The sequence below is a fragment of the Oncorhynchus kisutch genome, linkage group LG24, assembly GCF_002021735.2.
Source record: "Oncorhynchus kisutch isolate 150728-3 linkage group LG24, Okis_V2, whole genome shotgun sequence".
Taxonomy (NCBI): Eukaryota; Metazoa; Chordata; class Actinopteri; order Salmoniformes; family Salmonidae; genus Oncorhynchus; species Oncorhynchus kisutch.
The window spans coordinates 28,319,472-28,347,397 of NC_034197.2; the positions used below are offsets into that span (position 1 = coordinate 28,319,472).

Sequence of the window (27,926 nt, forward strand, 5' to 3'; positions counted from 1 at the left end):
CAAGGACAGGGTGTGGATTTAATGACAGATAGACATGAAACAAAACAAGAACAGCGTCTGGACAGGAGAAACATAACATCAATGCTGACTCGAGAATGAAACTGAGGAAGTGACAGATATAGGGGAGGTAAATGACATGATGGAGCCCTGGTGAGTCCCATACTTAAGCGCAGGTGCGCGTAACGATGATGCAGGTGTGTGTAATGATGAATGAACTGGTGACCTCGAGCACCGGAGAAGGGGAGCGGGAGCAGACGTGACAGTATGATATGTTACGAATTACAATTCATACAACATAAAAATTGCTAAACGTATGTTACTTTCCAATTTCCAATTTGTGTAGCTAATGTTAGCTAGGTGGCTAGGTGGATAACGCTAACGTTAGCTAGGTGGCTAACTTTAGATAAGCTAGGGGTTAGGGGTTAAGAGTTAGTTTAAAGGATTAAGGTTAGGCTTAGGGGATGGGTTAGATAACATGCTAATTAGTCACAAAGTAGCTAAAAAGTAGTAAGTAGTTGCTAAAGTTGTTCTCATCAAATCTCACAGCAAAGGGTCTAAATACTTATGTAACAAAGGTATTTCAGTTTTTTTTTTGCAAACATTTCTAAAAATCTGTTTTCACTTGTCTTTATGGGGTAATGTGTGTAGATTGATGTTTGTTTTGATCAATTTTAGAGTAAGGCTGTAATGTAACAAAATGTGGAAAAAGGGAAGGGGTCTGAATACTTTCCGAATGCACTGTATGTAATGTTTTACAACAAAACATGATTATTTGTGTCTCTGAAATGAAACCATCAAGTGATAGATAAAACCAATATACACGCCTGTCATTGAACATCCCCAATTCATGATTAGATGCTTAAAAAACACAGCAATCTCTTTTAGAAGTTCTTTAAGCAAAAAAAGCGAATTCACCAAAATGTTAACGTGTATGCAACTGTTCATCAGAATGATGCACAGCTTACTATCAAATCATAATCCAAACATGAGAAATAAATTCTTTATACAGTTTATCTGGATACAACCTAACAAGAAATGCATTGCAAGCACATGACCGTATAGGAGTAAATCAAACCTCCATGGTTAGACAGACTGATATCAGCATGGCAAAAAGGGATAGAGTGGGAGGAGAAAACAACAGAAAAATAAATGGATACAGTATGTTGCTTTTTCAATAAATCTGTTGAACAAATATAGTGCTCACAGACGGCAGCAGCTATTCACTTCGAACCAAATCTTATATGGTCAAATTGACCACAATTAAGAAAATTCTGAGAATCCTTATGAAAATTGCAGTCGCAAAACTCTCACAAATACATGCGCACACGCATGCACGCACACATGCATGCAGACTCCACACACACAACACAAATACACAAAACACACACACAGTACATCTCCTTGATGTGCTAATTGCCAGAGGCCTGTTGGTTCCTGAAATCTAAAGTCTACAGAGGCAAATGATTTCTCAGGAAGTAGAAAGCTGTAATTAACGGTGACAAATGTGGGTTCCTCTCCCCCCAGTGTGTGTGATGACCCGAAATAGAATCCCTAGGTTCCACCAACCAGGCAGGCAAATCACACTCACATAGCTACTACGCCACAGCACAGTCAGGAGTCAATGTTGGAAGAATAGGACTTGGCAAGAAATGAAGAGAAATGTATACCCTACTCCCTTTGCTGCTGCACATCTTTCCTTCCCCATCCCCCCTGTAGGCTTTGTGTCAAATTCACATGTATTACAGGGAGAGAGACATGATAAGGTAATATGACAAGAGGGGAGAGGCACCGTGGGATGGGGAGTGGGATGAGGAGTGGGATGGAACAACAGGAGAGTGACGGTGAGCATAATGCCAGTGCAAAGCAGACCATCACTAGTTCCACTGTTAAGAACAGGAGAATGGATCCAACAGGGAGAGCAGAGAAGCAAATCTTCTCCTTTGGATGTTGCTGGTGATTCACTACCCATGACGTTGAGCTCTGCTTCAAAATTATACTTACACCATTTCGCTTGAGGGTGGAATCTTTCATCTGGGCCCATTATTATTTGAGTGTGTGTGTGTGCGTATGTGTGTGTGAACGAGAGAGGGGGAGAGAAGGAGAGAGTCTGTTGCTATGCATTTTCCACATCCCTGCCTACCACCAGCCTCTTCACACCAACCATCAGTGAGCTGAGCTGAGTGATCATACTGTGATGCTTCACCACTAAGGGCTCTGAGAATTCCAAGCCTACAGTGCCTTCAGAAAGTATTCACACCCCTTGACTTATTCCACATTTCGTTGTGTTACAGCCTGAAATCAAAATGGATTAAATGGATTTTGTTCTCAACCATCTACATACAATATCCCATTTTCAAGTCTTGCCATAGATTGTCATACTGATTTAAGTCAAAACTATCTAGGCCACTCAGGAAAGTTCAATGTCGTCTTGGTAAGCAACTCCAGTGTATATTTTATATTTTGCCTTGTGTTTTAGGTTGTTGTCCTGCTGAAAGGTGAATTTGTCTCCCACTGTCTGTTGGAAAGCAGATCTCTATTCCGTTTCTTTCTATCCTAAAAAAAACTCCCTAGTCCTTGCCAATGACAAGCATACCCATAACAAGATGAAGCCACCACCATGCTTGAAAATATGAAGTGGTCGTCAGTGATGTGTTGTGTTGGATTTGCCCCAAACATAATACTTTGTATTTAGGACTTAACGTTCTTTGCAGTTTTACTTTAGTGCCTTATTGCAAACAAGATGCATGTTTTTGAATATTTTTTTATTCTGTAGTCTTCCTTCTTTTTCATTTAGGTTAATATTGTGGAGTAACTACAATGTTGTTGCTCCATCCTCAGTTTTCTCCTATCACAGCCATTCAACTGTAACTGTTTTAAAGTCACCATTGGCCTCATGATGAAATCCCTGAGCAGTTTCCTTCCTCCAGCAACTGAGTTAGTAAGGACGCCAGTATATTTGTATAGTGACTGGGTGTATCGATACACCATCCAAGGTGCAATGAATAACTACAACATGCTCAAAGGGGTATTCCAAGTATGTTTTATTGGAACCCATCTACCAATAGATGCTTTTCTTTGCAAGGCATTGGAAAATATCTATGGTCTTTGTGGTCGAATCTGTGTTTGAAATTCACTGCTCGACTTAGGGACCTTTCAGATAATTGAATGTGTGGGGTACAGAGATAATAATCATGTAAAACACGAGGCAGCCTATTATGTGACTTATTAAGATAATTTGAGTCCTGAATGTATTTATGCTTGCCTTAACAAAGGAGTTGAATACATATTGACTCAAGACTTTCAGCTTTTCAATTTTTATTAATTTGTAAAAATGTCTAAAAACAGAATTCCACTTTGACATTATGGGGTATTGTATGTAGGCCAGTGACACAAAATCAAAATGTATCAATTTAAAATTTTGCCTGTCACACAACAAAATGTGGAAAAAGTCAAGGGTGTGTATACTTTCTGAAGCCAATGCATATATACAGCTCCAGTGGTCATGGAAATCCTCAAAGTACTATCTCTCTATATTGTATAGAGAAAAGGGCTTAAACCCGCTTTAGAATGATGAACCTGGACTCAGAGATAAACCTAACATATTAACTGTAAATCTATATCCTTCCATTTATTATGATGTTATTTTTGTGATGTTATCGTCCATTTATTATGAAGTTCGTTTTGTATGGTATGCATTAGTTTGTGGATGTCCATCATCCATTTCGTATATGTTACAAATTACAATTCTTACATTATGTTACAAATGAGTATGAAATGTTATGAATTCCACTTTGTTGTGGCTGATATTAGCTAGGTTGTTAACGTTAGCTAAAAGGGTTAGGATTAAGGGTTAAGGTTAGGATTAAGGTTAGGTAGTTGCAAAGTAGCTAAAAAGTATGAACTATTTACAAAGTTGCTGATTAGCTAAAATGTAAAAGTCCATGATGTGATATGAACACACAACTTTTTTGTTGCTAGACATTCACGTTATACACCTACCCATCCTCAAGGACCAATCTACCTCCTTTCTTTTTTGGATTAAATAACCTTCTGTCTTATGTAACCATACCAAACATAAAATACATTTACGTTTACTATGAGTGTCACACATTTACTGTTAATATGGAAATGAGAAGGGCGTGAGAATGGCACCGGAGGAGATGGCGGCCGTTTTGCGGACTCCTAACCAATTGTGCTATTGTGTTTGTTATTTCGCGTTATGTGTAACAACTTTTGTACATACTGTTCCTGCCACCTTCTCTTATGACTGAAAGAGCTTCTGGATGTCAGGACAGCCGTTATTTACCTCGTACTGGCCGTAGATTTTTTCTTTAATGAGTCGGTTGCAAAGGATTTTCTCCAGACACCCGACAAGGCCCAAATCCCCGTCATTCACATGAGAAAGAGACAGAGATATCGGGGACGTAGGTCGGGGTGCCTTGTAAGGATCCGACAGCGAATGGGTAACCTGCCTCTACCATCAATCATATTAGCCTAAGTATAATCATTCGATAATGAAATAGACGAGCTACGATCACGAATATCCTACCAACGGGACAATAAAAACTGTAATATCTCATGTTTCACAGAGTTGTGGCAGAACTACGACACTGATAATCAGACGAGCTAAATTACTTCTATGCTCGAATTCGAGGCAAACAACACTGAAGCATGCATGAGAACGTCAACTGTTCCAGACGACTGTGTGATCACGCTCTCCGTAGCCGATGTGAGTAAGACCTTTAAACAGGTCAACATTCACAAGGCCAGGACGTGTACTCAGAGCATACGCTGACCAACTGACATTTTCAACCTGTGCCTGACTGAGTCTGTAATACCAACATGTTTCAAGCAGACCACCATAATCCCTGTGAACACAAGAACACTAAGGTAGTCTGCCTAAATGGATCCAGAGGAGATGGACACTGTTTTACGGTCTCCTAACCAATTGTGCTATTATGTGGGGGTTTTTCACGATATTTGTAAATTATTTTGTACATAATGTTTCTGCAACTGTATCTTACGGCAGAAAAGAGCTTCTAGATATCAGGACAGCAATCACTCACCTCGGATTAGACAAAGATGTTTTCAACAACAACAACAGCAGCAAGCAGGACTCACACGATATTCTCCAAACACCCCACAGGGCAGACATCCCAATTATTCGCAAAAGGAAGTGACGCAGAAGAAGAAGAGCCAGATGACTCGTCCGGACCAGCAGAAGGCAACTGGGAAAGCTGCCGTTACCGTCAATATTCCTCGCCAACGTGAAATCATTGGACAACAAACTAGACGAGGTACGATCACGAATATCCTACCAACGGGACATCTGTAATATCCTATGTTTCACGGAATCGTGGCTGAATGACGACATGGATATTCAGCTAGCGAGATACACGCTGCACCGACAGGATAGAGTAGCACACTCCGGTAAGACCAGGGGGGGGGGGGGGGGGGGGTCTGTTCATATTTGAAAAACAACAGCTGGTGCACGAAATCTAAGGAAGTCTCTAGATTTTGCTCGCCTGAAGTAGAGTATATTATGATAAATTGCAGGCCACACTACTTGCCTAGAGAGTTCTCAGCTATACTTTTCGTGGCTGTTTATTTACCACCACAGACAGACGCCGGCACTAAGACCACATTCAGCCAGCTGTATAAGGAAATAAGCAAACAGGAATCCACTCACCCAGAGGCGGCGCTCCTAGTGGCCGGAGACCTTAATGCAGGGAAGCTTAAATCAGTTCAACCAATTCTTTATCAACATGTTAAATGTGTAACCAGAGGGGAAAAAAATCTAGATCATGTGTACGCCACACACAGAGATGCTTACAGAGCTAAACCTCCCTCGCCCTCCATTTAGTAAATCTGACCACAACTCTATCCCCCCCACCAGTGACTCGGTCTATAAAAAAATGGTCAGATGACGCAGATGCTAAACTACAGGACTGTTTTGCTATCACAGACTGGAACATTTTCCGGGATTCTTCCGATGACATTGAGAAATACACCACATCAGTCACTGGCTTTATCAATACGTGCATTGAGGACGTCGTCCCCACAGTGACTGTACGTACATACCCCAACCAGAGGCCATGGATTACAGGCAACATTCGCATTGAGATAAAGGGTAGAGCTTTCAAGGTGCAGGACTCTAACCCGGAAGCTTACAAGAAATCCCGCTATGCCCTGAACCATCAAACAGGCAAAGCATCAATACAGGGCTAAGATTGAATCATACTACACTGGCTCGGACGCTCATCGGATGTGGCAGGGCTTGCAAACTATTACAGACTACAAAGGGAAGGACAGCCGCGAGTTGCCCAGTGACACGAGCCTACCATACAAGCTAAATCACTTTTATGCTCGCATCAAGGCAAGCAACACTGAGGCATGCATGAGAGCATCAGCTGTTCCGGATGACTGTGTGATCACGCTCTCTGTAGCCGACGTGAGTAAGACATTTAAACAGATCAACATTCACAAGACTGCGGGGCCAGATGGATTACCAGGACGTGTGCTCCGGGCATATGCTGACCAACTGGCAGGTGTCTTCACTGACATTTTCAACATGTCCCTGATTGAGTCTGTAATGCCAACATGCTTCAAGCAGACCACCATAGTCCCTGTGCCCAAGAACACAAAGGCAACCTGCCTAAATGACTACAGATCCGTGGCACTCACGTCCGTAGCCATGAAGTGCTTTGAAAGGTTGGTAATTGCTCACATCAACACCATTATCCCAGAAACACTAGACCCACTCCAATTTGCATACCGCCCAAACAGATCCACAGATGATGCAATCTCTATTGCACTCCACACTGCCCTTTCCCACCTAGACAAAAATAACACCTATGTGAGAATGCTATTCATTGACTACAACTCAGCGTTCAACACCATAGTACCCTCAAAGCTCATCACTAAGCTAAGGAACCTGGGACTAAACACCTCCCTCTGCAACTGGATCCTGGACTTCCTGACGGGCCGCTCCCAGGTGGTGAGGGTAGGTAGCAACACATCTGCCACGCTGATCCTCAACACTGGAGCTCCCCAGGGGTGCGTGCTCAGTCCCCTCCTGTACTCCCTGTTCATCCACTACTGGCCAGGCATGACTCCAACACCATCATTATGTTTGCTGATGACACAACAGTGGTAGGCCTGATCACCGACAACAACGAGACAGCCTATAGGGAGGAGGTCAGAGACCTGGCCGGGTGGTGCCAGAATAACAACCTCTCCCTCAACGTAACCAAGACTATGGAGATGATTGTGGACTACAGGAAAAGGAGCACTGAGCACGTCCCCATTCTCATCGACGGGGCTGTAGTGGAGCAGGATGAGAGCTTCAAATTCCTTGGGGTCCACATCAACAGCAAACTAGAATGGTCCAAACACACCAAGACAGTCGTGAAGAGGGCACGAGAAAGCCTGTTCCACCTCAGGAAACTAAAAAGATTTGGCATGGGTCCTAAGATCCTCAAATGGTTCTACAGCTGCAACATCGAGAGCATCTGGTTGCATCACTGCCTGGTACGGCAATTGCTCGGCCTCCGACCGCAAGGCACTTCAGAGGGTAGTGCGTATGGCCCAGTACATCACTGGGGCAAAGCTGCTTGACATCCAGGACCTCTACACCAGGCGGTGTCAGAGGAAGGCGCTGAAAATTGTCAAAGACCCCAGCCACCCCAGTCATAGACTGTTCTCTCTACTACCGCATGGCAAGCGGTACCGGAGTGCCAAGTCTAGGACAAAAAGGATTCTTAACAGTTTTTACCCCCAAGCCATAAGACTCCTGAACAGGTAATCAAATGGTTACCTGGACTATTTGCATTGTGTGCCCCCCCAACCCCTCTTTTTTACACTGCTGCTACTCTCTGTTTATCTTATATGCATAGTCACTTTAACTATACATTAATGTACATACTACCTCAATTGGCCCGACCAACCAGTGCTCCCCCTACCTCAATAAGCCTGAAAAACCGGTGTCTGTATATAGCTAGGCTAATCTTATTTTCAAATGTCTATTTACTGTTGTTTTATTTCTTTACTTATCCCCCCCCCCCGTCACACACACTCACACACTTTTTCCCTCCACACTATTGGTTAGAGCCTGTAAGTAAGCATTTCACTGTAAGGTCTACACCTGTTGTATTCGGCGCACATGACAAATAAACTTTGATTTGATTTGATAAATGACTACAGACCCGTAGCACTCACGTCTGTAGCCATGAAGTGCTTTGAAAGGCTGGTCATGGTTCACATCAACAGCATTATCCCAGAAACCCTACACCGACTCCAATTTGCATACTGCCCCAACAGATCCACAGATGATGCAGCCTCTATTGCACTCCACACTGCCCTTTCCCACCTGGACAAAAGGAACACCTATGTGAGAATGCTATTGATTGACTACAGCTCAGTGTTCAACACCAGAGTGTCCTCAAAACTCATCACTAAGCTAAGGACCCTGGGACTAAACACCTCCCTCTGCAACTGAACCCTGGACTTCCTGTCGGGCCTCCCCCAGGTGCTAAGGGTAGGTAACAACACATCTGCCACGCTGATCCTTAGTCCCCTCCTGTACTCTCTGTTCACCCATGACTGCATGGCCAGGCACGACTCCAAACCCATCATTATGTTTGCAGATCACACAACAGTTGTAGGCCTGATCACAGACAATGTAGAGACAGCCTATAGGGAGGAGGTCAGGGACCTGGCCGTGTGGTGCCAGGATAACAACCTCTCCCTCAGCGTGATCAAGACAAAAGAGATGATTGTGGACTACAGGAAAAGGAGGAACGAGCACGCCCCCATTCTCATCGACGGGGCTGTAGTGGAGCAGGTTGAGAGCTTCAAGTTCCTTGGTGTCTACATCACCAAAAACTATCGTGATCCAAACATACCAAGACAGTCGTGAAGAGGGCACGACAAAGCCTATTCCACCTCAGGAGACTGAAAATAATTTGGCATGAGTCCTCAGATCCTCAAAAAGTTCTACAGCTGCACCATCGAGAGCATTACATTACTGCCTGGTATGGTAACTGCTTGGACTCCGACCGCAAGGCACTACAGAGGGTAGTGTGTAAGGCCCAGTACATCACTGGGGCCAAGCTTCCTGCCATCCAGGACCTCTATACCTGGCAGTGTCAGAGGAAGGCCTTAAAAATTGTCAAAGACTCCAGCCACCCTAGTCATAGAGTGTTCTCTCTGCTATCGCACGGCAAGCAGTACCGGAACTCCATGTCTAGGTCCAATAGGCTTCTTAACAGCTTCTACCCCAAGCCATAAGACTCCTGAATAGCTAATCAAATGACTACCCAGACTATTTGCATTGCCCCCCCACCCCCTCTTTTACACTTCTGCTACTCTCTGTTTATTATCAATGCGTAGTCACTTTAACTCTACCTACATGTAAATATTACCTCAATTACCTCAACTAACCTGTGCCCCCGCACATTGACTCTGTTACGGCACCCCCTGTATATAGCCTCTCTATTGTCATTTACTGCTGCTCTTTAATTACTTGTTATGTTATTTTAATTTTATGTTTTCCTTATTTATTTTGACTGAACACTTATTTTTCTTAAAACTACGGTAAGCATTTCACTGCAAGGTCTACACCGGTTGTATTCGGCGCATGTGACAAATAATTTTTGATTTGATTTGAATTTAATATGTTACATCTAGTCTTTAGGCCCTGCTGGCATGTTAGTAGTGTTGCAATTTTCAAAAAGCTCCAAATGCCAGTGTTCTAAATCATCTGGAAAACCTTGACAGTTCTGCAAGACTATGAAGCTGCTATTCTGCTAGTACATTGTTGAGAAAGTGCCTGGTCAGTCAGTTTCACACCCAAAGGAACCTCCTCACTAAGTTGTAAAAATAACATCCCATCTTTACCTTCGACTTTCAACAATCACATTTTTTTCTCATTGATTAATGTCTTTGATTGTTCTCAGAAGCAGCGATAACTCATATATTTTTCTGATTTGTTGTTTGATTGATGACACTTTGGATTGAACAGTTGCAAGCACTCTCAGCATTTTCCTTCCGGAAATAAATAACGTCATAAATCCAAATATATATATATATATATATTTTTTTTACCAGCACAGAGGGGCCGGCCAATGCGTGAACTCAACCATATGGGAAGCATTTACTTCACTCTACGCATGTGCAGTGTTATTCAATTGAGTCTTTGGTTGTGTTCAATCTGGAGATGAGTGTTATGTGGACTAAGCATGTATGGAGGTGTGTGTGTGTGTGTGTGTGTGTGTGTGTGTGTGTGTGTGTGTGTGTGTGTGTGTGTGTGTGTGTGTGTGTGTGTGTGTGTGTGTTCCGTTTGAATAATTTTTGTACCACATACATACTGTAACTGCATTTACAATGTCACAACTATCTTTATCAAGATGATATATTTCCATTAGCTCATGTTTGACACAAGAATGAAAGTCTATGTAGAGTATAAAATGCCTTTCACCTGGGAATAATTGCTTTGAGAAAGATATCTTTCAGATAAGCATGACCATGTAAAAGGCAGGAGGTTAAAATACGCCATCTGCCTGGGAAAGTCTTTTGTAGGGAAAGTCTTTATGGATAGGGACTCCATTGGAGCAGTTTGAGCTTGGTACCAATCCCAACAATAGAAGGAACACTCATTCAAGGCATGATTCATTTAAAACCCTGTCCCATTGTTGCAGCTTTTATTGAAAACTAGCTCCATTGTGTAGCCATGTCATGAACAATGGCTGTGTAATGACTCACGCCCATTTCTTTATAGTACTCACAAAGAGTTCCAATTTGACATTGACAGTCAACCATTTAAAAAGAAGGCAGACAATGAAACAAGATCAAGAGATCAAGTCTCCATAGATCAAGTCTAACTCACAAAGCCCCTTGAAGTAGAACAAGAAGGTGTTTATGTAACATATCGTATCAAAATACCATTCCTGGTGTTGCCATAGTTTTTTGTTCACTGAACAGCCTACTATGTGGTGCTTGATGTTATACATTTTATTTGATTGTGAGAATACATATTTAGTCTACCAGGGATAGAAGCAGAGGGGATTACATATAGACATTGTTAGCATTTAATATAGCTTTTTTTCACTGATCCCCTGTAGTAATCATACTACTGTGGGATTTTCATATCAAAGACCATAGTGACGCTCTTTGAATACGACAACAGCGTAACTATGAATGTCCAACACAACAATGTAACAGTGTGAATATTTTCAGAGGTTATCTGTTGGCATTAGTGTAAATGTCAGTGGGCTGTTAGTTACAGTATACAGATTAAGACCTTTACACAACACACAATTAACTAATGAGGTGGATCTGGTAGCTATTAGCAACGTGTTTCTGTTTTTGTGGGGCCTGGGAGGCATACAGCCATGTGGGGAGTAAACTCAGCCTGGATGACATCACCACTATGGTAGGGGGGACCATCACATTAACAACCAGCAGAGAGAAGCACATAAAGGAGAACCAGGAGAACATTTTAGTTTTAACTAGTATATTAGTATCCAATGACAGGTTAAGGTTCAAGACATGGCTACACTGAGCTACAACTGAATTACTGTAACACCATTTCTTCCACAATGTGGGTGTTGCTCTTTTACTCCAAATGGGCCTTCGGACAAATTGTCTCTTGTAGGCATGTGGTCATTCTAAGGACAACTTATTTGCTACTGTAAATACTGTTACAATTAGCATTTCAACAAACTAATGGAAGAAATAACAAGTCTTAATTTTGTTCTTTATTAGTCCAAATGGACCTCCTGTTTCTAACATAGTAAGGTCGTTCCATGAAAAGAGTGCCTTTTGCGTCCCTTTGATATTTAAAGTAGAAATTGTGCACCAATATTGAATTGTAAAGCTTGTTAAAGTCAATTAAGTGGCCTTTAATATAGACCACATGGAGAATTCAATAAATCTGAATTTTATATTAATAAAGACTTGCTAAAGTGCAAAAATGCACCATTTTGACATGTCCCTCCATGCACCCTCTTACAAAGAAACATTGAACATCTAATAGTCAAATCATAGTGTAAAAGCAGCTTTTTGGCCATTTTCCGGTGTTTTTGTGGGCAGGTCGAGCGTAACACGTCAACCCTATTACGTATAGATAGACAGGCTATAAATGTAGAAGAAAAATAATTATTGTGAATTTTACTTACCCCGGCCAAACTCTAACGACGCTGGGCCATTTGTGCACCGCCCTATGGGACTACCAATCATGGCAGGATGTGATTCAGCCTGGAATTGAACCAGGGTCTATAGTGATGCCTCCAGCACTGAGATGCAGTACCTTAGACCCCTGCGCCACTCGGGAGCCCCAAAGTTAAGCATGCATTCATTTTCCACTCCCTGTTGCACACAACAAGCTTCCATTCCTCCTGTCACAAGGGGATTAATGGCTGATTTAAGATGAAATCATCAACCCTGTTACGGTCAATCCTGTTACTTTATTTTTAACTTAACTTTATTTGGTACTTAATAGGCACTTACTGTAGACATTCTTTTTAATTTAACCTCAAGTTTTTTTCTCATGAAGTTGAACATAAACTCTTTATGACAGAATTAATAAAATAATAACATTTGGTGAAATCCATAAGAAAAAAATATGTTTACCTCTCAGAAAACCGAATTGATGGAACGACCCAGACTCCTTGTTTAGGGCCAAACGCTACGCCACGCCCACGGACGTTTGTTTCTTCTCCGCAATGAGTCTGGATCTGAATACCTCCCCAACCCTTCACCAAATGCGATCACATTAGAGGCCATCTGATTGGTCCAGAAACCAATGGGTTGGTCCAGAGCCAGAACACACATGAGTAAAAAAATGTGTTTGAAAATGTGTCATTGGCTTTGATACTCTGATTGGTTAGAGACAATCCAATCTTTGATGACCTTGTTTTGTACAACGCTCCTCGTGCCCCTTGTCACCACAAATTACTTCAATGATGTCAGTCTCAGACTAAAGTATTTACAGTGGCTTGCAAAAGTATTCACCCCCCTTGGCATTTTTCCAAGTTGGATGGGTTCCGCTGGTGTACAGCAATTTTTAAGTCATACTACAGATTCTCAATTGGATTGAGGTCTGGGATTTGACTAGGCCATTCCAAGACATTTAAATGTTTCCCCTTAAACCACTCAAGTGTTGCTTTAGCAGTATGCTTAGGGTTTGTCCTGCTGGAAGGTGAACCTCTGTCCAAGTCTCAAATCTCTGGAAGACGGAAACAGGCTTCCCTCCAAAATTTCCCTGTATTTAGTGTCATTTATCGTTTCCCAGTCCCTGCCGATGAAAAAACATACCCACCATGCTTCACTGTGGGATGGTGTTCTCGGGATGATGAGCGGTGTTTAGTTTGCGCCAGACATAGCGTTTTCCTTGATGGCCAATTTTAAACTGACCAGAGTACCTTCTTCCATATGTTTGGGGAGTCTCCCACTTGCCTTTTGGCAAACACCAAATGTGAATGCTTATTTTCTTCTTTAAGCAATGGCTTTTTTTCTGGCCACTCTTCCGTAAAGCCCAGCTCTATGGAGCGTACGGCTTAAAGTGATTTAACGGTGCTCCGTGGGATGTTCAAAGTTTATGACCCAACCCTGATCTGTACTTCTCCACAACTTTGTCCCTGACCTGTTTGGAGAGCTTCTTGGTCTTCATGGTGCCGCTTGCTTGGTGGTGCCCCTTGCTTAGAGGTTGCAGACTCTGGGGCCTTTCAGAACAGGTGAATATATACTGAGATCATATGACACTTAGTTTGAACACAGGTGGACTTTATTTAACTAATTATGTGACTTCTGAAGGTAATTGGTTGCACGAGATCTTATTTAGGGGCTTCATAACAAAGGGGGTGAATACATATGCACACACCACTTTCAGTTTTATTGTATTTTTTTCATTTTTTAAATCAACTTTTTTTTTTTCATTTCACTTTACCAATTTGGACTATTTTGTGTATGTCCATTACATGAAATCCAATAAAAATCCATTTAAATTACAGGTTGTAATGCAACAAAATAGGAAAAACGCCAAGGGGGATGAATACTTGAACCTTCTATTCCCTTGCAAGATAACCTAGGACAAATGTGGTACTAGCAGGATATGGTAATTCTAAGGACAGACCATTGGTGATTGTACATGCTTAATCCTGTTTCCTTAGCAATTAAAGGCATGACCAAGTCAACCAACTGTTTGAGGACATTGTTTAAAAGTGTCCAATAGTGCTTCAGTCACACTCTTTCAGGGTTAAGGTTCAATAACCTCTGATTGGCTTCTTAATAAGGAGTCTCTGGTCTTTTAACAATGAATGTAGTTTTACAACAACTAGGAGAAGCCTATATACCATATGAGCTCAGTATATGTCATGTTAAGGAGTTTCATTATAGCAGAGCTTGTAAAAAGTCTACGAGGTGCTTAGTATTTCTACAGTGATTTCTTCAGAGTCTGGGTGCTTTCTGACTATGCATGAGTTAACACTGTGTGAACACACACACACACACACACACACACACACACACACACACACACACACACACACACACACACACACACACACACACACACACACACACACACACACACACACACACACACTGCATTTACAGGGCTGGGGGGGAAATCATTAGCCACAGCCTCAAATTAATTTACCTGACAGTCGCAGTGAGGACTACAGGGGTAAAATAACTCCCAGCACTCCTCACATTACAATTCCCTCTATGACCGGGTTGACCGCACCTCATCAACTAATCAAAACAGCAGCCCTATGCCAGTGGATCAAAACAACCAGGAAGACTTAGGAAAGGGAGGTTTGGGATGCTAGTGGGGAGGGAGAGAAAAATAAAATAAATACGAATCAAGAACCTAGTAGGGAAGAGAGAGCGATTTGATGCCTCTTTCAGTAGTTCCCCCTATTCGATTAACGGTTAGAGAGCCTCCCATGAGGTAAGCAGGGGACACACACACAGAAAGTGCTTTTTCTAATCAGATCCAGACACCCAGCCGGGTTCTGCTCACCACGTTCTGACCTCCACTTCCTCTCCACTCACAGAAGATAGAGAGGGAGAGAGATGCAATAGGGAGAAAGAAAAATCAAGAAACATGGCAAAATAGCAAGAGATAAATAAATGTATGTGTAAGCCAGGAGTGCTTTACTTTTCATTTGACTTCCCGAATGCGGGGCAAGAGGGGAAAACCCAATCCAGCCCATTCCTGCTGTGGGAACACTGTATGAATGCTGTATGAATGCAGTGTGAAGGCTGCAGGAAGCCTGTAAGAAGCCTGTAGGAACACTGTAGGAATGCTGTAGGAAGGCTGTAGGAAAGCTGTGGTAACACTGTAGGAATGCTGTGTAAGGCTGTAGGAATGCTGTAGGAATGCTGTAGGAATGCTGTAGGAAGGTTGTGGGCTGAGACAATTGGATTAGCAGTGATATTATTCTGCTTGATGAGGGGGTTAATGAGAGGCAGGTGGTACAGCACCATAGCAGCTCTGTTGATTTGGAGTGTGAGTGTCTGTGAGTGTGTGTGTGTGTGTGTGTGGGGGGGGGGGGTGTGTGTGTGTGTGTGTGTGTGTGTGTGTGTATGAGCATGTGCGCTCGCATATGTGTGTGCATGCTTTTGTTTGTGTGTGTGTGTGTGTGTGCATGCTTGCGGTTTTTACAGAGGAGTTGTAATAGCTAGCAGCTTCGCTGCACTGCGCTCCCTCATCTCATCAAACCCATTTAGGTGATAAGAGAAATTATTAGCAGAAACCCACATCTTTCTGGTCGACTGGATCTAGCCTCTAAAGGAATTCCAAACAGAGAACTCAAGAAAACGAAAGATTTAAAATGCAGATCTGCCATCTGTAGAAGAAGAATTTAGATTTGGGATTTGGGGAGTGTGTAAGAATTTTCTATGTAAATCAGCCTCTTAACAGTATAGTCAGTTTCATACAGCCGTGGTGATTTACATGGATGTCACAGTCAATCATTGCAGAGCAGAAAAATCCCCTTCCATTTTGACAATCAGTACACCATCCACTTGGCTCCATTCAGTATTCACAGTTGTAAATATTAATGTTAGACTATGACACCGAGGCCAGCCTTATGAGTTTGGCTAGTGTGTGTGTGTGTGTGTGTGCGTGCATCACAGGAGGTTTGTGGCACCTTAATTGGGGAGGACTTGCTCATGGTAATGGCTGGAGTGGAATAGGTGGAATGGTATTAAATACATCAAACACAGTGTTTGATTCCATTTCAATCGCTCTGTTCCAGCCATTATTATGAACCGTTTTCCCTCAGCAGCCTCCACTGGCATGCATACATGCTTGTCTGTTTTATTGCCCATGTGTGTGCCTCTGTCTGTTTGAATCTATGGGTGTTGAATAGGGTTATGGTATTTCAGAGAGACAATAGTAATGCCATTAGTAGTCTCAGTTCTGTCCCTCAGTGGAGAGACCCCCAGGCCTCGGCCATGGCAGCCACACAGATAGTTCTCATACAGGCTGCTCTCCTCACACTCATCTGCATAGAGCAGTCAGGCTGGGTATCTGTGTAAGCACTTTGTGACAACTGCTGATGTAAAAAGGGCTTTATAAAATACATGTGATTGATTGATTGACAGGAGAGGCCAAACCAACATCACAACCATCACCATCGTCACCACCAGTACAGCACCAGTAGCAGAATCACGACCTGCATTTCCTCTCAGTACCCCTGGTTAGGTAGGCCTACACACACACACATTATCATCAATCACCTTTATCACCATCCTCTCTGGCATACACCGACATGATATCCACCTTAGCTTGGTTATCCCCTTCTTCTGTCTCCCTTTCCAAACTGAGTTTGGCGGTAGGCAACTTTTGAGTTGAGGAATCAGGCTTATGGAAAAGCCACATGAATTTCACATGTGAAGTGTTCCAAAAACACATGTTTTCATGTAATCACATGTGATCTTAATTGAAGTTAATGTGATAATATGTGACAACATGTAAAGCAACATGTGATAACATGAAACTACACGTGAAGTGTTCCAAAAAAATGAAATGAAATGTTGTGGTTGTATGTATGCTCTGGATAAGAGCGTCTGCTAAAGGACTAAAATGTAAATGTCAAATGGTAACATGAAGTCTGTATCGTTCTCTAAGTAAATCTCCCTCCTAAGATGGTCAGCACTTTATACTGTGACAGATTGGAAAATCATATTGTGTGTAGTAGCATAAAGTGAAAGGGACTTCATCAATTGAAAAGCCATAACTATATCTACCCTGTAAAGCTCTATGTTGCCCTTTCATTCATCCTTCATCACACCTCCCTCTAGCCAGGAATGTTACACCGGAGCCATTTTGAAACCAGAACTCACGAGGTGATTGGCCATTTAGAGCGAAAAGAGGACCAGATGGCAGGAAGAGCAGGTCCAGATGGGACTAATTGGCCAGAGCTATGAGGTTAGCACCGAGACACCCTGAAACTAAGCTCAATGACACCTCAGAAGGACCAAAATGACTCAGAACCTCTGTGTGAAGATTACGAATCTGCTAGACAGATAGACGAGGAGGATGGAGGAGCAGGCGTGGTAAAACGATGGTACGATGGCTCTTGAGCATTCAATCAGTACTAATGAGTGTGTTAATAATGGGCTTGCTGAAGCCAATTTAAGCGTTTTAATATCGAGTGTGTGTGGAGAGGGAATTAGTCATCAGCAGACAGCAGGGAGCTGAAGGCAGAGGCAGCCATCTCAGACACTCCACCAAAGCCTGCGGGATTTTCATGACAACTCGTTGAAGACACAGCATTCAACATTTCGCCCCAGACAAAAGAAATTCGTCTTCCCCCCAAACATCACTCTGCTTCAAAATTACAGTGCATTCGGAAAGTATTCAGACCCCTTCCCTTCTTCCACAAAGAACAGAAATACCTTATTTAAATAAGAATTCAGACCCTTTGCTATGAGATTTTAGCTCAGGCAAATCCTGTTTCCATTGATCATCCTTGAGATGTTTCTACAACTTGATTGGAGTCCACCTGTGGTAAATTCAATTGATTGGACATTATTTGGAAAGGCACACACCTGTCTATATAAGGTCACAGTTGACAGTGCATATCAGAGCAAAAACCAAGCCATGAGGTCAAATGAATTGTCCATACAGCTCCGAGACAGGATCGTGTCGAGGCACAGGAAGGTTACCAAAAAATGTCTGCAGCAATGAAGGTCCCCAAGAACACAGTGGCCTCCAACATTCTTAAATGGAAGAAGTTTGGAACCACCAAGACTCTTCCTAGAGCTGGCCACCAAGCCAAACTGAGAAGGGCCTTGGTCAGGGAGGTGACCAAGAACCCAATGGTCACTCTGACAGAGCTACAGAGTTCCTCTGTTGAGATGGGAGCACCTGCAGCACTCCACCAATCAGGCCTTTATGGTAGAGTGGCTAGATGGAAACCACTCCTCAGTAAAAGGCACATGACAGCACCTAAAGGACTCTCAGACCATGAGAAACAAGATGCTCTAGTCTGATGAAACCAAGATTGAACTCTTTGTCCAGAATGCCAAGCGTCTCATCTGGAGGAAACCTGGCACCATTCTTACGGTCAAGCATGGTGATGGTAGTGTCATGCTGTTGGGATGTTTTTCCACTGGCAGGGACTGGGAGACTAGTCAGGATTGAGGGAAAGATTAACAGAGCAAAGTACAGAGAGATCCTTGAAGAAAACCTGCTCCAGAGCGCTCAGGACCTCAGACTGGGGCAAAGGTTCACATACCAACAAGACAACGACCCTAAGCACACAGACAAGACAATGCAGGAGTGGCTTCAGGACAAGTCTCTGAATGTCCTTGAGTGGCCCAACCAGAGCCCGGACTTGAACCTGATCGAACACCTCTGGAGAGACCTGAAAATAGCTGTGCAACAACACTCCCCATCCAACCTGACATAGTTTGAGAGGATCTGCAGAGAAAAATGTGAGAAACTCCGCAAATACCGCTGTGCCTAGCTTGTGGCGTCATACCCAAGAAGACTTGAGACTGTAATCGCTGCCAAAGTTGCTTCAACAAAGTACTGAGTAAACGGTCTGAAAACGTATGTAAATTTATATTTTTTCATTTTTTATTATACAAGATATTTGATAAAAAAATATATAATCTACTGGTGGTTCTCAAAAGCTTTTGACAGTGATTTGGGGGTCCCCAGACTGGAAAAGGTTGGGAACCACTGATCTAGAGTACAAGGGCCATCTATAAAGAACTACCCAGGTCCAAACCTTAACTGAAACACTAAAGGTAAAGTGAGTCCATTCGGTAAAGTCCATTCGGTAAAGTTACGATTCGCAGCAGTAGTTCTTTCCACAGATCACACAGTTTAAACCCCACGACTCAGCCATATTAATATTCTTCAGACCAAATATTTTAAAACTGCCCAATTTATCATTAGAACAATTCAATTAAAATGAAAGGTCCAAACTTATTGAGCAAATCAATCTATATGCCAGCTGGGGATAGTTGAGAATGCAAAGTCAATAACCGAAGCCCACTCCATAATCATTAATCTGATCAGCTAAGTGAGGGATGCATCCCTCTACATGAGTGTAGAGTGTCGCAGCTAATGTCCTCCCCCTCTTCGTTTCACTTCAATCAATTACCCAGTCAGGATGGATCAGTCTTCCACACTGCATTACCCTGTTTGAGGAACGCCTCTGCCAGGCCTGGGCTGTTTTGGCAGAGAGAGGGAGGAGAAAACCAAGGGAGAAAGTAAAGGGAGAGGGATGGAAGGATGGGGGGGTGAGGAACGAGAATAACCTCTATCACACCCTCATTAATCACCAGTGGGGTACCTTGGAAACACTGACTCCCTCCCACTCGTTCTCTCTTTATCAATCTCTCCCTCTCTCTCTTTCTCTCTTGCTCTCATTTCCTCTTCATAAACACTCTCTTCGTACTTGTTCTCATCCCTGAAAATCTTAAATTTTGTCTGCTACAGTTTGGGTTGGTCAGACTTGCTTCCCCCCACAATGACAGTGTCACCCTAACCCTAACCCTAGCCAACTGGGCAGACAGAGAGAGATGAGGTCCTATCAGGTCTTACCTGGCCATCAAGACTGTTGGGATTGTTCAGGAAGGTGCTACTGTGACATCCTCCTACTCTCTCCCATCTCTCTCTCTCTCTCTTCTCCTCTCTTGGGGGATGTTGTGTATCCATGGGTACAGGACGTGCTAGTGCACAACAGGGAGCTGCCACTACAGTCAGCTGACTACTCGGCAGGAACGTGTACCAGAAGTCACATGACACACTGAATGAGCTGAAGGGCACATACACACACATGCTTGCACACACCCACTTTCTATAACTGAACAAATGAGCTCCAAAGGGTTGTACTTTAAGGAAAGAGCAGCTGATTTCCACCTGAGGCCCACAATTCCACACATATCCCCTCAGCTACACTGGAGGGGCAAGTGTCCTCAAACCATGACTGGGTGACTGATCAGGACATAGCTCTGCACTCTAAGGCTTCCAATGGGGTTAATAGCATAGTCGTAAGAGATATCTGCTTCCACTGCAGTTCTAATGACATGAATAGAGAGAGAATTTAGAAAGTGAGAAACCTAAGGTAATAGGAATGTGAGGAAAACATTACGCAGGAGCAATATCCTCTTATTCTATCTTCATCTTCATCATGGGATATTCTTCTTATCGTAACACCCTAAAGGGATTATGAAGCAGTGGCACCTGTGTTTTCCTCCCTCCACCTGTGTTGAGCGATTCTCTCAGATGACTCTGCTCACTGCTGTGACTGTAACTTTTGATGTGTCTGCAGTATGCTGTGTGAGTCTGGAGTCTTGGGCGGGTTCTGCGTCACACAGCTGACGGTAATGACTGCACCACTGCAGCCCACATCCTCTCTATTCTTCGATTCCTATTGTTATCGGAATCACAGAAATAGAATTGAATAGCCCCAACTAAACTTTGGGTAGGCATTACACCATAGCAACTGGAAATGCCCATGCAAGAGTGTCAGCCTATATGTAAGTACATACACATGCATTGTACTAGTTTTCTTTAGCGATTAGACATGTTCTTACCCAAGTAATGTATCGTAGGACTCGAAGCTTTGAACCTTTCATACTGAAGTCTTATTGAATAGAAAGACTCCAGTCCCCATAGTGTATACTTCTAATAATATTTCTTATTGAATAGAAAGACTCCAGTCCCCATAGTGTATACTTCTAATAATATTTCTTATTGAATAGAAAGACTCCAGTCCCCATAGTGTATACTTCTAATAATATTTCTTATTGAATAGAAAGACTCCAGTCCCCATAGTGTATACTTCTAATAATATTTCTTATTGAATAGAAAGACTCCAGTCCCCATAGTGTATACTTCTAATAATATTTCTTATTGAATAGAAAGACTCCAGTCCCCATAGTGTATACTTCTAATAATATTTCTGGACGGGTATAAAAGGAAATTACACATTGGGGGATCAATGACGTAATACATCACACAGCAGGCAGTGATCCAAAAGATCATTTCCAGGGAGAAAAACAACCTAGATGAACCTGGATCACCCACAGTACTTCCTGCCTAAGCATAATTCCCATCCTAATTTAATCGGGCATTCACTAAGGGCGGTCTCATGGGGTCCTGTGTGGGACTAACTGTGTTGTGGTTCTGTGACAGTGACAGCTTTCCGTGAGCAGAGGTTTCCATGGGGCCCCAAACTTGTTCCAGAGACCTTTTTCGTGACGTTAGTTTAAAAAGGGTTTATACTGACCTATAGCCATAGGGATGAGTCACTGTCAGCACTAGCAGCAGTGTGACATGGACCATAGGCCTGATTAACTGAGTGAATTTTAATGCCCTGTGATTCATCTTCATAAAAAGATGAATACCCACTCTCACATAGATATTAGTTCTGTATGAGACAGTGTGCTGGCATCCTTGTTATTCCATGGACCCTGCACCTGGAGTTTGATGGATGTTCATTTTTAAATTGTGATTAATCAATATCACAATATATTTCAAACGTTCTTAGAAAAAATGGTTCCAAAAGGGTTCTTCGGCTTCCCAATAGGAGAACCAGGTAGAACTCTTTTGGGTTCCATGTAGAACCCTATGGGGAAAGGGTTCTACATGGAACCCAATAAGGTTGTACCTGGAACCAAAAATGGTTCTTCAATTGGTTCTCCTATGGGGACAGCCAAATAACAATTTTAGGTTCTAGATAGCACCTTTTTTTCTGAGTGTACTCAAACTGGACAGTTGGATGCTTTGCGTGATGTATTGTTGTCTCTACCTTCTTGCTCTTTGTGTTGTTGTCTGTGCCCAAAAATGTTTTGTTCTACTACCATGTTTTTGTCATGTTGTGTTGCTACCATGATGAGTTGTTGTCTTAGGTCTCTCTTTATGTAATGTTGTGTTGTCTCTCTTGCCGTGATATATTTAGTCCTATATTTTTATTCAATTTTCTTATATTTTTAAATGTATCCCAGCCCCCGTCCCTAGAGGAGGCCTTTTGCCTTTCGGTGGGCCATCACTGTAAATAAGAATTTGTTCTTAACTGACTTGTGAAGTAATATGATTTTAAAAAACATCTGAAGGACCTACAGTTGAAGTCAGAAGTTTACATACACTTTAGCCAAGTACATTTAAACTCAGTTTTTCACAATTCCTGAAATTTAATCCTAGTAAAAAGTTCATGTCTTAGGTCAGTTAGGACCACCACTTTATTTTAAGAAAGTGAAATGTCAGAATATTAGTAGAGAGAATGACTTATTTCAGCTTTTATTTCTTTCATCACAATCCCAGTGGGTCAGAAGTTTACATACACTCAATTGGTATTTGGTAGAAATGCCTTTAAATTGTTTAACTTGAGTCAAAAGTTTTGGGTAGCCTTCCACAAGCTTCCTACAATAAGTTGGGTGAATTTTGGCCCATTCCTCCTGGCAGAGCTGGTGTAAATGAATCAGGTTTGTAAGCCTCTTTGCTCGCACGCGCTTTTTCAGTTCTGCCCACAAATGTTCTATGGGATTGAGGTCAGGGCTTTGTGATGGCCACTCCAATATCTTGACTTTGTTGTCCTTAAGCCATTTTGCCACAACTTTGGAAGTATGCTTGGGATCAATGTCTATATGGAAGACCCATTTGCGACCAAGCTTTAACTTTCTGACTGATGTCTTGAGATGTTGCTTGAATCCACATAATTTTCCATCCTCATGAAGCCATCTATTCTGTGAAGTACACCAGTCCCTCCTGCACCAAAGCACCCCCACAACATGATGCTGCCACCCCCGTGCTTCACGGTGTTCTTCGGCTTGCAAGCTTCCCTCTTTTTTCTCCAAACATAACGATGGTCATTATGGCCAAACAGTTCTATTTTTGTTTCATCAGACCAGAGGACATTTCTCCAGAAAGTACGATCTTTGTCCCCATGTGCATTTGCAAACTGTAGTCTGGCTTTTTTTTTTTTTTTTTTGGAGCAGTGGCTTCTTCCTTGCTGAGCGGCCTTTCAGGTTATGTCGATATAGGACTAGTTTTACTGTGGATATAGATACTTTGTACCTGTTTCCTCCAGCATCTTGACAAGGTCCTTTGCTGTTGTTCTGGGATTGATTTGCACTTTTTACACCAAAGTACGTTCATCTCTAGGAGACAGAATGCGCCTCCTTCTTGAGCAGTATGATGGCTGCGTGGTCCCATGGTGTTTATACTTGCGTACTGTTGTTTGTACAAATGAACGTGGTACATTCAGGTGTTTGGAAATTGCTCCCAAGGATGAACCAGACTTGTGGAAGTACACAATTTTTTTCTGAGGTCTTGGCTGATTTCTTTTGATTTTCCCATGATGTCAAGCAAAGAGGCACTGAGTTTGAAGGTAGGCCTTGAAATACATCCACAGGTACACCTCCAATAGACTCAAATGATGTCAATTAGCCTATCAGATGCTTCTAAAACCATGACATAATTTTCTGGAATTTTCCATGCTGTTTAAAGGCACAGTCAACTTAGTGTATGTAAACTTCTGACCCACTGGAATTGTAATACAGTGAATTATAAGTGAAATAATCTGTCTGTAAACAATTGTTGGAAAAATTACTTGTGTCATGCACAAGTAGATGTCCTCACCGATATGCCAAACTATAGTTTGTTTGTGGAGTGGTTGAAAAACGAGTTTTAATGACTCCAACCTAAGTGTATGTTAACTTCCGACTTCAACTGTATATGGCAAAAACACACAGTGAAGGTTGCATAGAATTAATAATATTTTTGTATATTGTACTGTAGGAATGGAAAACTTGACAAGAAGAAAACAAACACAGAACACTCAGAAAAATGTGTGTGTAGGAGGGGACAAACAGAAATGATTCTGTTTGATTGACATGCCTGTGCTGTAGGTCCTACCAGAGACCTGCCTCTTACAGTGTTCATTGGCATGTGTGCGGTCCTTTACAATCTGAGGGGGCAAGCATGTTCCATTACATCACATCATGAACACATTAGCATGGCATGGCTTCTCAACATCTGGTTTGTGGTCTCTCCTGTAACTCGATCCATATCTCTCCATCATTCACTAGGCATCCTATCGACTGCAGGAGTGCAAGGTCGAGCCACAGCCATTAATAACTGTCTTGTCATGCTACATTACATTATTAATCAGCTCAGTGATACCTCTGAGAACACACACACAAAGTATCCTCTGTCAGGTGTGTAACCCTCCAGTGTTACATTAGCCACAACATGGTCATTGAGCAGCCCCTTTCATTCAAAGCACAGAACAGTGAGCACACAGATTCAGTAACCAACAGTGACTCAAGCAGGAATTGAACCCACAACTGTGGTGTTGCCAGCACCATTCACTAACCCATCCGAGCCATAGCCAATAGGCACTACAGATGCAGATAACTACAGTACAATGCTGCAGGAGGCAGAGCATTCAGGATCTCTGTGTCTTTTTCCACCCACCACCCTTCCAGAATCAGCCGTTTCTGTGGCGACAGAGCTGGGGGGAGAAGCGGAGGGGTTCGGAAGAGGGGGGGGGGTCGATTCTGTGAAAGTGGAGAGACGACACTTCAATTACAGTGGGAGAGAGATGGAGGGGTGGAAGGAGGGGGGATAAAGGGGTGTGAAAGGGTCAGTAGGGAGCTTACGCATCTCTCTGCATCTCTCAACATCTCTCAGATAGACAGACAGGAGTGGCAGAGGCTTGGCAGAGGCTTGGCAGAGGCTGTGGCAGAGGCTGTGGCAGAGGCTGTGGCAGAGGCTGTGGCATTCCCAGTGTATTATCCAGAAGCTGCCTTTTCTCTGAAATCTGCAGTTGTCCTTGTTCTACATGAATGAAGGAAACAACATTCTCCACCATTTCCTCTCAGTCTATTCCTCTATGCTTCTACAGTAACTGACGTAAGAAACAGAAATGGCCTCAATCGATGTCTTCACACACTAAAATGGAGGAATTTCACACTGAATTGATGGTCTATTAAAAACAAACTCCAAAACAGTCAGAGACTGACAATAGCAATAGACATTACCTAACAGAAAAATCTGCAACAGAAACCCCCCAGAAGCATCTACAAGTGGTTAGTGCTAACACATTAGACATCACCACTGAACCCTTTCCCCATGCTGGCTTAGAAAACCATTTATATGGCTTAGAAAGCGGAAATAGGAGGCAGTTATCAACTGTGTCACGGGCAAGATTACTGCAGTACAGCTCTCCATGCTCCACCCCTGCCCACACAGCTCAGTCCATAGGGATGGATCAGCCTTCATACAGTACAGAGGAGATGATCTAGTCACCCTGAGAACCAGAGGGACAGCTATACAGATATTGAGTTATACAGTTGACAGGCTGGCTGGACAGCTGTAAGGTACAATAGCCTAGCTATGTGGATATTTGCATTCTGTCAGCTGGTCGGTGGTTTAAATCAGAGCAGCTGAAAAGACACTTGTGTGTTCATGTTTCATTACTCCTGAGCTAAGTCAGATAACAGTAATGTTGCTGCTGCTGTGTTCATCCACCCACTCTCTCTCTCCCTCTCTCTCTTTCTCACTGCCTCTTTCTTTCTCTCTCACTGGAACGCACAAACACAGGCACGAGCACACACAAGGGCACGTGCACGCACACACACACACACACACACACACACACACACACACACACACACACACACACACACACACACACACACACACACACACACACACACACACACACACACACACACACACACACACACACACACACAGGTTGTAAGAGGGATATAGCTCGATGCAGAACTTGCCATTCAAAAAGTAAACAGGATACACAGACAGAGAGACACAAACATAAACATAAACATAGCATCCACACACACACCCATTGTCTGTGGCAGTTCATAATGGATACACCCTAAAAATGGTATCAGACTCACAAAACTTTCCACACTTTCCTTTGGTAATATCATCAACATTAAACCTGTTCAGTCTTATTATAAACACTTCAGTGTTACATCTTTCTGAGTCATCTAACACACCAAGAAACTAAGACGTCACATTCTCTCACCCAAGACGAATGAAAACAATACCAAAGATCAATTCATGAAGTTTTACGAGCACGTTAAGCTGTGAACCAAAACACACCATACAATTATTTCCCTCTCTTTCTTTCGTTCTCTCCCTCAATTCAGTGGATACATATGTTTTATTGCCAAAACAGTTCACTACTGCAAATTGAAATCTCTCTCGCCCTCTCTCTCTGACTACAGACTACAGAAAAGCAGCAGACAGACTCACCTCTGTAATTATCTGTCTGTGGCTGCAGGGTTCCGCAGCTGTAGCTTTAGAGAGGTGGTGGACAGGAGGAACTCTCTCTTTTCACTCACAGTGTTGTCATGGCAGTGGTGTGGCAGAGGTACAGTACTGTTCACAGCTTACAGCTCACTGCTCTGTCTGCCTGTAGAACACTGAGAAAAACACCAGCTCAGCTCAGCCCCTGGCTCTGACTCTGACTGCAACGCAGCAGCAGCAGCAGACAGATGAGAGGCACGACTGGAGCCTGCAAGCTCTGTCACCAGCTCAAGTCTCCCTCCCTCACTCTGTTATTCTCTCTCTTTCTCTCTTTATTTCTCCTCCAGGCGTGGTGTCTCTCCTCAAGGCTGCTCAGAGGTAAAGGGAGAAGAATACTACAACAGATCAGCACATTCAGGTTGTGTTGGCTTCCTTCACATGCATGGCATGTGTGTTATGAACTTTCTGTGAGCACTAATGAGAGTTAGGCAAGCAGGCTCTCACTGAGAGATAGACTGATAGAAAGCTACTCCCACCTCTACCCCCCCCCCCCCCTCCTCTTCTCATCATCTCTCCAGCCTGTTAGAGAGTGAGTCATCGTCTCTGAGCCAATCACAACACGGCGAACTGCCTATGATTAAAATCACAAGGGTACTAACCAGGGCCGAGGCTCCACCACTGCTATCATGAGGAGAAGGGGATGAAACAAGGAGGGAAGGAGAGGAGGATAAAACAAGCAGAGACAAGGAAGGGGAAAGTCTGAGAGAACCTTTACATACTCGATTTTATGGGCGGGGATTCAGTGGACTCTGGTCATATGAGAGGTAGTCAGTGAATGACAGCTGCATTCCTCTTTGAAACTGTGTCACAGTAGTCTGTCAGGGAAAGGGTTTCTCCTCTGATGCATAATTACATCAGGCACAGAAAGTGAAGGGGAATGCAGAGTCCCCTGGTGGATTTGACATCTTCTTGATAATAAGCTATTTTGTCCTGTTGAAATGCGCCTGATTGAATAGGGGGGATAAATAAACCTGCTGGGCAGAATCAGGGAATTCTAGGGCTGATTCTCCTTCTTATTCTGAAGTGCTGCTGATTGCAAACCCTTTACAACTGACCACTGCTGTTGGATTATGATGACATTCATTCAACCAACCTGCCACCATCGACACCAGGGGTC

General features: G+C 43.0%; 1 protein-coding gene across 1 annotated transcript in view; it reads right to left on the reverse strand.

Annotated features, from left to right (window-relative positions):
* Nucleotides 1-27,237, reverse strand: part of LOC109869443 (prickle-like protein 2) — a 62,032-nt gene extending 34,795 nt beyond the window's left edge. Inside the window, exon 1 of the mRNA XM_020459609.2 lies at nt 26,756-27,237. The gene's annotated coding sequence lies outside the window, so the exon portion shown is untranslated. The remainder of the gene's footprint in view (nt 1-26,755) is intronic.
* Between the last annotated feature and the right edge of the window lie 689 nt (nt 27,238-27,926).